The sequence below is a fragment of the Triticum aestivum genome, chromosome 5B (assembly GCF_018294505.1).
Source record: "Triticum aestivum cultivar Chinese Spring chromosome 5B, IWGSC CS RefSeq v2.1, whole genome shotgun sequence".
In the NCBI taxonomy this organism is placed as follows: domain Eukaryota; kingdom Viridiplantae; phylum Streptophyta; class Magnoliopsida; order Poales; family Poaceae; genus Triticum; species Triticum aestivum.
The window spans coordinates 215028903-215037113 of record NC_057807.1 but is presented as its reverse complement, the minus strand read 5'-3'; positions in this window follow the sequence as shown (position 1 = coordinate 215037113).

The window sequence follows — 8211 nt, the reverse complement described above, 5'->3', positions numbered from 1 at the left end:
TGCGTGGTAGTAGCTGAATCATGGATCACAAACATAGAACTTAGTTCCTGAGGACGGTTGCAATGAGACAACCCACCATGTACTCCTACATGGCCTCTCACCTCTACCTTTACCAAATCGTGTTCACACACTTAGCTCACACACAGTAGGACGTGTTCATACACCTCTGATTCATTCCCGATGAATCAGACCTGACACAACTCTAAGCAGTAGCAGGCATGACAAACAAGCATGAATGAGTAGGCACAACAGGGCTCAAACAACTCCTACTCATGCTAGTGGGTTTCATCTATTTACTGTGGCAATGACAGGTCATGCAGAGGATAAAGGGGTTCAGCTACCGCAGCAAGTAACAAATGACTCGTTGTTGTCCTAATGCAGTAAAAGAGAGCAGGGCGAGAGAGTAGGATTGTATCGGAATGAACAAGGGGGGGTTTTGCTTGCCTGGCACTTCCGAAGATAATATAGCTCTTCATCAGTGTCATCGATCTCATCGTCGAAACCACGTCTATCGAGAGGGAACAACCACCAACAAACAAGAAGAAACACAATCAATGCAATGCACAAACAAATGGATGACATGTCATGTTAGGGAACTGAATTGACCTAATGCAGCAGTAAGCCAAGTTAATTGAAGTGGAATTCAAACAAGGTTAAACTCCAACTTCAAATACTAGTTCATAAATTACCCTAATCATGATTCATCCTATTCATTGAGGTTAACTTGTTCAATCATGCATGATCATGGCATAAACAGATTCTTCATATTTTTCTGATCATTTTTCATATATAATTTATTTGATTTGGAGTTACGGTTGATTTTATATGATTTTTAGAAGTTTGGGGTATTTTCTGAAATTTCCTGAATAATAATAAATCCAGAAAATGATTTATGGCGTCAGCACCACCTCACTGTGACGTTAGCAGAGTCAACTGGGCGCCCCAGGTCAAACCTGACCCGTGGGGTCCATTGGTCAGTGAGACATACACTAAACCCGCGTTGACTCGGGCTTTGACCCGCTACAGGGCCCGCTGTCAGTGTCTGTTAGTGTGCTAATTGGGGGGATTAGCCGCTAATGGCAACGCCACGTCAGCGTCGCCGGATTAGGCGCCGGCGACCACATCTCGCGCCGGAGGCTCGCCGGAGTTGCGCTATGGGCTGCGGTTGGACGCGCGAAGAGCACCAGGAGGTAGCCCATGACCGCGTGCCTCTAGGGAGACCAAGGGGAGGTGCGGGGGTGGCCGGGGTTCGCCGGAGTGGAGCCCGAGGCGGCGGCCGGAGCTCGGGGTTGGGGCGAGTTAGTGCTACGGTGTGCAAACGAGCGAGGTGAGAGGCTAGCGGAGCGCTATGCGATGCGGGGAGCGAGTTAGGCACGCCAGGGTGACCAAATGGTCACCGGAGCTACGCCGACGTTGAGCTCAGGCGGCGGCGCGTTTCGGCCATAAAGGGGACGACGGCTACGGCGATCAAATGAAGCGGGGAAGAGGGGGAAAGGGTGGAGGAGCTCACAGCGATCATGAAGAGGGGCTCGGCTTGCTCGGGAACGGCCGGAGTTCAACGAATCGGGCCACGGCGACCGGCGGGTCCGAGGTAGGAGACGAGCCCGGAGAGGACGTTCGGGGGCTTCTGGAGGGGCGTGGCTCGGTGAGGAGGAGGAGGGGGTCGAGGCGGAGCCTTTGAGCGCATCGGCGAGGCTAGGGGTGGCCAGTGGCCACGGGTATGGCGACGATGACGGCGAGCTCCGCTCGGTGGTGCGCGCGAGAGGGGAGCAGAGGAGGGGATGGGGTCCAGGGGGAGAGAGGAGAGGTGCAGAGGGCGAGGGGGAGTGCGTGGCACTCGCAGGCGCGTCGGGGAAGCGGTGGGAAGTAGGAGGTGGCGCGCGCGTGCCCACGCGCGGCGACCACACGCCCTCCTGCCTACTGGCAGGAGGTTGAAGACGGTGGGGGCGACTGCTGGGCTGGGCCAACAGTGCTGGGCCGCAGCTGGGCCGCCAGGTAGGTTAGGTAGGTGGGCTGGTGGCCTTCTCTCCCTCTCTTTATTATTTGTTTTAGTTTTCTAATTTTCTGTAAACTGTTGGGCTTTATTAAAAATACCTATGCACTTTCAAAAATCATGAGACTGCTTGTGGCCATTATTTGGATTATTTCCAATAACCAGAATTTCAGTTCATGAATATTTGGACATTTAATATAATATATAAAATTTAAATGCCCAAATGCAAATAAGGTATGATTTAAATCCAGAGCCCAATATATCATGAAAATGTGCAGCACCTCTGGTTATGGTTTATAGCATTTCCCCAGAAATGATGAACATTTTCTAAAGCCAATTGGATTCACTGAAAAATATTTTTAGTTGAACCTATTTGAATTCCTTTAATGCTAGGGTTTAGGCAATCCCCATTTCAAGTTTCATAAAATTTAAACATGATGCATGGATGCTAAAGCAAAAACAAACAAGGGCTGATCTGGGGCTGTGACAGCTCACCCCCACTAAACAAGAATCTCGCCCCGAGATTCAAGACGTGAGGTAAGAGGAAAAGGGGAGTCACAAAACTATCACAATCTTCATGATCCAATTGCCCTTCTCGGAGATGGTGATCCATTCCATCATCTTGGTCTTGACGTCTTTTCTTTCGAGATCTTCACTCGACACGACAACAGAAAGAAGGGGAAAACCCTACATGATTTACTCGTCTTTGAAGATCGAGCAAGTCAAGATCAGTTCATGGAGAGATGTAAGAACAACTCTTGAGTTGAGACACCAAACACACATTAGGAATGATGGTAAAGAAATGGATGACGAAGGTTCAAATTGGTAGGCAACCATTCCACGCTTAAGTAAAATGGTGCATGGTTTCAAAGTAACAAGGAGATGATTGCCATGACTCCATAATGGGACACCTTAGGAAAGGTGACGCAAAGAGCTATTCCCCTAAGTGGCAAAAGAATTACTTTTGATTCAGAAATCGTTGGAACTCTTCATACCAGCCTAAGGCAATTCACAACGATCGTTTGGCGGAGTGCAAAGGAATGGTACACCCGGACTAGAATGGATGATGTGGACTACCTTGTTGAAGACAACGCAATGGATGATTTTTGCTTATCACCGGAAATGGAAGAGACCCATGGTAGAATGGCACATTGGCGGTGCAAGCTGGGAACAAAATGCAAATGCTGGGAATGATTCTGGTAACTGGGGAAGAACCCAACAATAGAGAGTGAATTCACTGTTTGAAAAGGTCATAGCATTGCCGAGGAAACTGAGAGCACTATACAGTTAATGCCGACGATCAAACCTAGCACTTGCACGTGCTCTCAAGAACTTGAGCATTTCCATAAACATCAAGATTTTACCAATATCCGTGTCAAGGATCCTGGCAACACATCATACTACCATGATGAATACCGGTGGAAGATGTAGATGCAAAGGAAGATAACACTTTCTCAGATTTCACCTTAACGAGGCCAAGGGGACGAAATCTGAATGATCGACCCAGAGACGTTTAGCACTCCGCTTCTAATGTTCTCCTTGACGTGCTAGTGTATCCCATTCATAGATATGGTTTGATAACTAGAACATCAAGTAAAAGTCGGACTTCGGGAGCAATAGAATCCATAAGGAACAGTTACGGAGGTAAATCCTACGAAGTCCTTTTGGGGAGGTGGCCAACTTCTTCAATCAAGATACTACAATAATAGGTCTTCCGGCTGGGTGTGTTGGCCATGACATCCACTTTACCGGTTATCGAGGGACCAGTATTATAGTTCTTGGGAAATGTTCCAACCATTATATCTGCCTGAGATTCAGATCTGGTTGGTGTCAGGATATTCCAGACTCATCGAGTCTAGGAAGAAAAATGAAAGTTTGCAACACAAATCGACGAGATGATGTTGCGAGATTCTTGGGGAATGAACTACGATAGTAAGCTCCAAAACATGAGATGGTTCTGCTACAAACATGTGAACACGTTGTCCCAGACAAGCATGGCCACGTAGTAGTCTTATAATTAAACACTACCGAGTTCAGGTGGGGAACCATCATCGAGGATATCGAAGTCTTTACGCAAGTCCATGGATTAGATCCCAAGCATAGACTTCTTTTCCTTGAACAAGTCAATCGGTGGCTTAGTGTGCTAGGGACACATATAGAATGAAGGTTGCAAGCCTCCAGACTACAGAATACTTCGCACGTGTGCATGACTGATTTGGGATGATTCCAAAGGAAACAAAACAATCTTCCTCGAATTCATGGCGGCAACTTGCATCAGATGCACATGAATTAAAGGAAGTCACTACCTTCATCCAAACATCTGCTTCGTGAACGAAACACGAAGAAATGCTTACACAAGTTTCCAACACTAGGTTGATGTTCAACATGATTCATGGGGGGAGACAAAATGCTACTGATGGGCTCAACAGCAACTCATCGGAATTTCCATATCACTGGACTTCCACCATCATGTGAACACGGTGATAGCATTGGTCAGACCGAAGATGTAATGGTGTATGCTCGAGGGATCAACCACGAGTAAGACAACATTACGAGCATCGTTGGTACTGATTTGATTTGACGATAGCCCACACTCAAATCAAAGGATTGATAAGACAATAGGTCCAGCAACTGATCACAGGGACCAATCGATGAAGATATCATCTTTCTTCAACTCATACTACACAAGAATATCCCTTTGGAACGAACTAAGTTAGGCAAGCTTTTATCTTCCAATTCTCCAAGTTGTTGTCTAGCTTAACCAACTAGATCAGGGATATCCAACACAGATTCTTGGAGAAAGGGTGGTTCACAAGAAACCAACTTGATCACGAGCTCAACATAACAGTCAGGAAACAACCCGGTAACACTTCCAAGAAGATATTTGGAAAGTCACGAACCACCGGTATGTTACTAAGCTTGAGAACAATCTTGCTTTTCAGGGCAAGACGATATAATCAAACAAGCAAGGATTGACACTATCCTAACTCATTGATTGAAAAGTGCACCAGGAATAAGGACTAGGTAGCACGACCAATCTTAGAATGATGACTCAATAATCAGCACGCTAAGAATGAGGTTGTTGTCCATTTAACTACCAAGCAACGGAGTTGCTAGCAGTATTGATTTCACACACCACGATTCACTTGTCGGCATTCCGGTTACAATAACACAGGAACCGAGGAATGAACAATGATGGCAAGAAGTATCACTGTACCAAGAGTTCATAGGATGGTGTGCAATTCCTATAACAATCCCGATATAAAGATGGTAATACTCCAAGGTAGAGCAGAACAAAAGCTGGATTAGCAATTTGTTCTGTGGAGCACAACTTCTTTGACCCAATCCTGGATATGGAAGAGGTACTGGAGTTTGTTTCTCCTAGTCATTCCGCGATAGAATGGCTTGACAGACCACAAGAGTAATAGGCATCGATAAACGAACGCACGCATACTCTTGACTATCAATTGATAGACGAAGGTCAGTAGACAACTAAAGAGGGACAACTCAAAGGAACATATAACTTTCTGAGTTGTGGATGCATAGATTAGTATGTCGAACCAGGTTCAACATAATTCTTCCGGATAACCCATGCAGAAAGGTTGAGCTGGCAGAGTCACAATATAGCATGGAGAACTCATCGAGAGCACTCTTGTTGTCATCTTTTGGTTCAGAAGAACTCCTGCCAAGAATGGTTCATGGTAATTGGAAGAAGGATGTACCACGAACCTCGAGGACTATCGCAAGGTTACTAATATCCTAAAGGAACTAGCAACACTATCAACATGATGTAAGTAGGGTGAATCTCGGGTTCAAGAACCCAGGAATAGAATACCTACTCCTAAGTAGCACCACGAGATGCTTTCGAGAATGATGGCCAGAATCTTCACACTAGGAACACAAAACATTGCTAGATTACTAGGTGACTCCCTAAAACACCTAGGGTCATAATAGTAGCTCCAACATATATGTCAAGGCAATAAATTACCTCAACGCACTGGTTAGTGTGCTTATTCTGACCATAAGGGACATCGGGAACGGAAAGAAAGGATTTGCAAATGCATCAGACTATTTAGAAACCTGGGATGAGTCGGACAGCATAACGGCTATAAATGCTCAAAAAGATTTGAGACATGCTACAAAAATGGTGGCATAGCCACTCAGAAGCACAATATCAAGGTCTCGAGATCAATAATTAACATACAGAGGTAGAAACTGAACTGAGGCTTAATTCCAACAATTCTATAAGTCTACGGATTAGTAACACGTGATCCTGATAGAAAGAAGAGATAACCTAGTTCTTAATCCCCGTAGGAAAGATAAGATGACTCAGATCAGAAGGGCATAAGGTATAAGGAGTAAAAAGAGCCTTACGTTCCATCCCACAATCAATTCCCTTATATAACTAAAGAATTTCTAGACTCAACTTCGACCAGTTTGGCTTGGTAATCCTACATGCAGTCAAGCTCTGATACCAACGCTGTCAGGACCCCGACTCAATGCCACATCGATCTAGCATGTAACACCTCATATCACTTTGTGGCCTCACGCACGGTATTCCCACGGTGTCGCCTTACCTTTGCCCGTGACCGTTTGCGCCTTTTTGGCACACGTATATGATAGTGCCGCTAGCATCCATATGATAAGGAGCCCGGGCTGACATGGCTAGTCGTAAACCCAAAGTGGCACAAACTTACAGGGACAGGCATCCATGACCCAACATCGAACGTGTCGGTCATCAGCGAGTGAATTCCAGGCTGTAGCACTGGGCTAGCAGGACTCCGGTATTCATCGCGTGACATTTCCCCGAAGGGACAGACACAGGAACGAAGAAGGACACATGCCGGCCAGCCTAAGTGTTCCGGAGCAGTAGCAAGCTACCATGGCTCAGTGGAAGCACTAGGAGACATTTCCCGGTAAGAGAGGCTACTAAAGATAAACAACTAGATAGTCAGATCCCACACATACCAAGCATTTCAATATCATACACACAATATGCTCGATATGTGCAAATACAACATGGCATCACAACATGACTCTACGACTCAAGTATTTTATTCAATAGGCTCCGGGGAGCGAGATATTACAAACACAGGTCTCATGACCCAACATTCAGAGCATACAAGTCAAAACACAAACGGAAGCTATCATGTCTGAGTACAGACAACTATAAATGAAAGAGGCTGAGAAGCCTGACTATCTACCAGATCCTGCCGAGGGCACAAGATCGTAGCTGAGGTATCAAGCTAAACGTCGAAGACCACGCGGAACTACTAGCGAGACTGAAGTCTCTCTGCAAAAACATAACATAGGCAAACGTGAGTACAAATGTACCCAACAAGACTTACATCAGAACTATCTACATATGCTTCATTATCAACAAAGGGGATGGTGGGGTTTAACTGCAGCAGGCTAGCTTTGACTCAGTGGCTATCCTAAACTACGACTGCAAGTAACTCTTTTGAGGTGGCGCACACGAGTCCACATATTCACCATATCAATACACCACTATGGATCTGCTCCCGTCTCTCTACGAGAACGCCATCCATAGCACTCACGCTTATCTTGCGCATTTTAAAGTATCCACTTTCACTTGTCTATGAACTGTACAGGCAACCCAGAAGTCCTTTACCGCGGACACGGCTATTCGAATAGATAATGTTAACCCTGCAGGGGTGTACTTCTTCACACACGCTCTCACCACTTACCGCCGTTTACACGACATGTACTCGGCAACCTTCAAGCGGAAGCCCAATGTGGGTGTCGGCCACGGCCTACCTAAACACTCAAGTCTCTAGGCCAAGTTTATCGCCTATTTGGGTTCCATCCATGAGGAGATCCGGCCGGAGTTTCGCTCACAGCCCCAAACGATGTGAATAGGGTTCCGTGACACCAAATGGGCGCCCGGTATACCCGGCCACGTGCCTACCGCATCACAGCCCACCCCTCCGGTCAGCGCTGCCCACGGCCTCCAGCATACTACAAACACCAGAAACTACTTGCAACTCCTGGACAGAGGACAAGGGTGATCAAGAAGCCGAGAGGGTCCATTGGTTTCGGGCCCAATGCGTGGTAGTAGCTGAATCATGGATCACAAACATAGAACTCAGTTCCTGAGGACGGCTGCAATGAGACAACCCACCATGTACTCCTACATGGCCTCTCACCGCTACCTTTACCAAATCGTGTTCACACACTTAGCTCACACACAGTAGGAC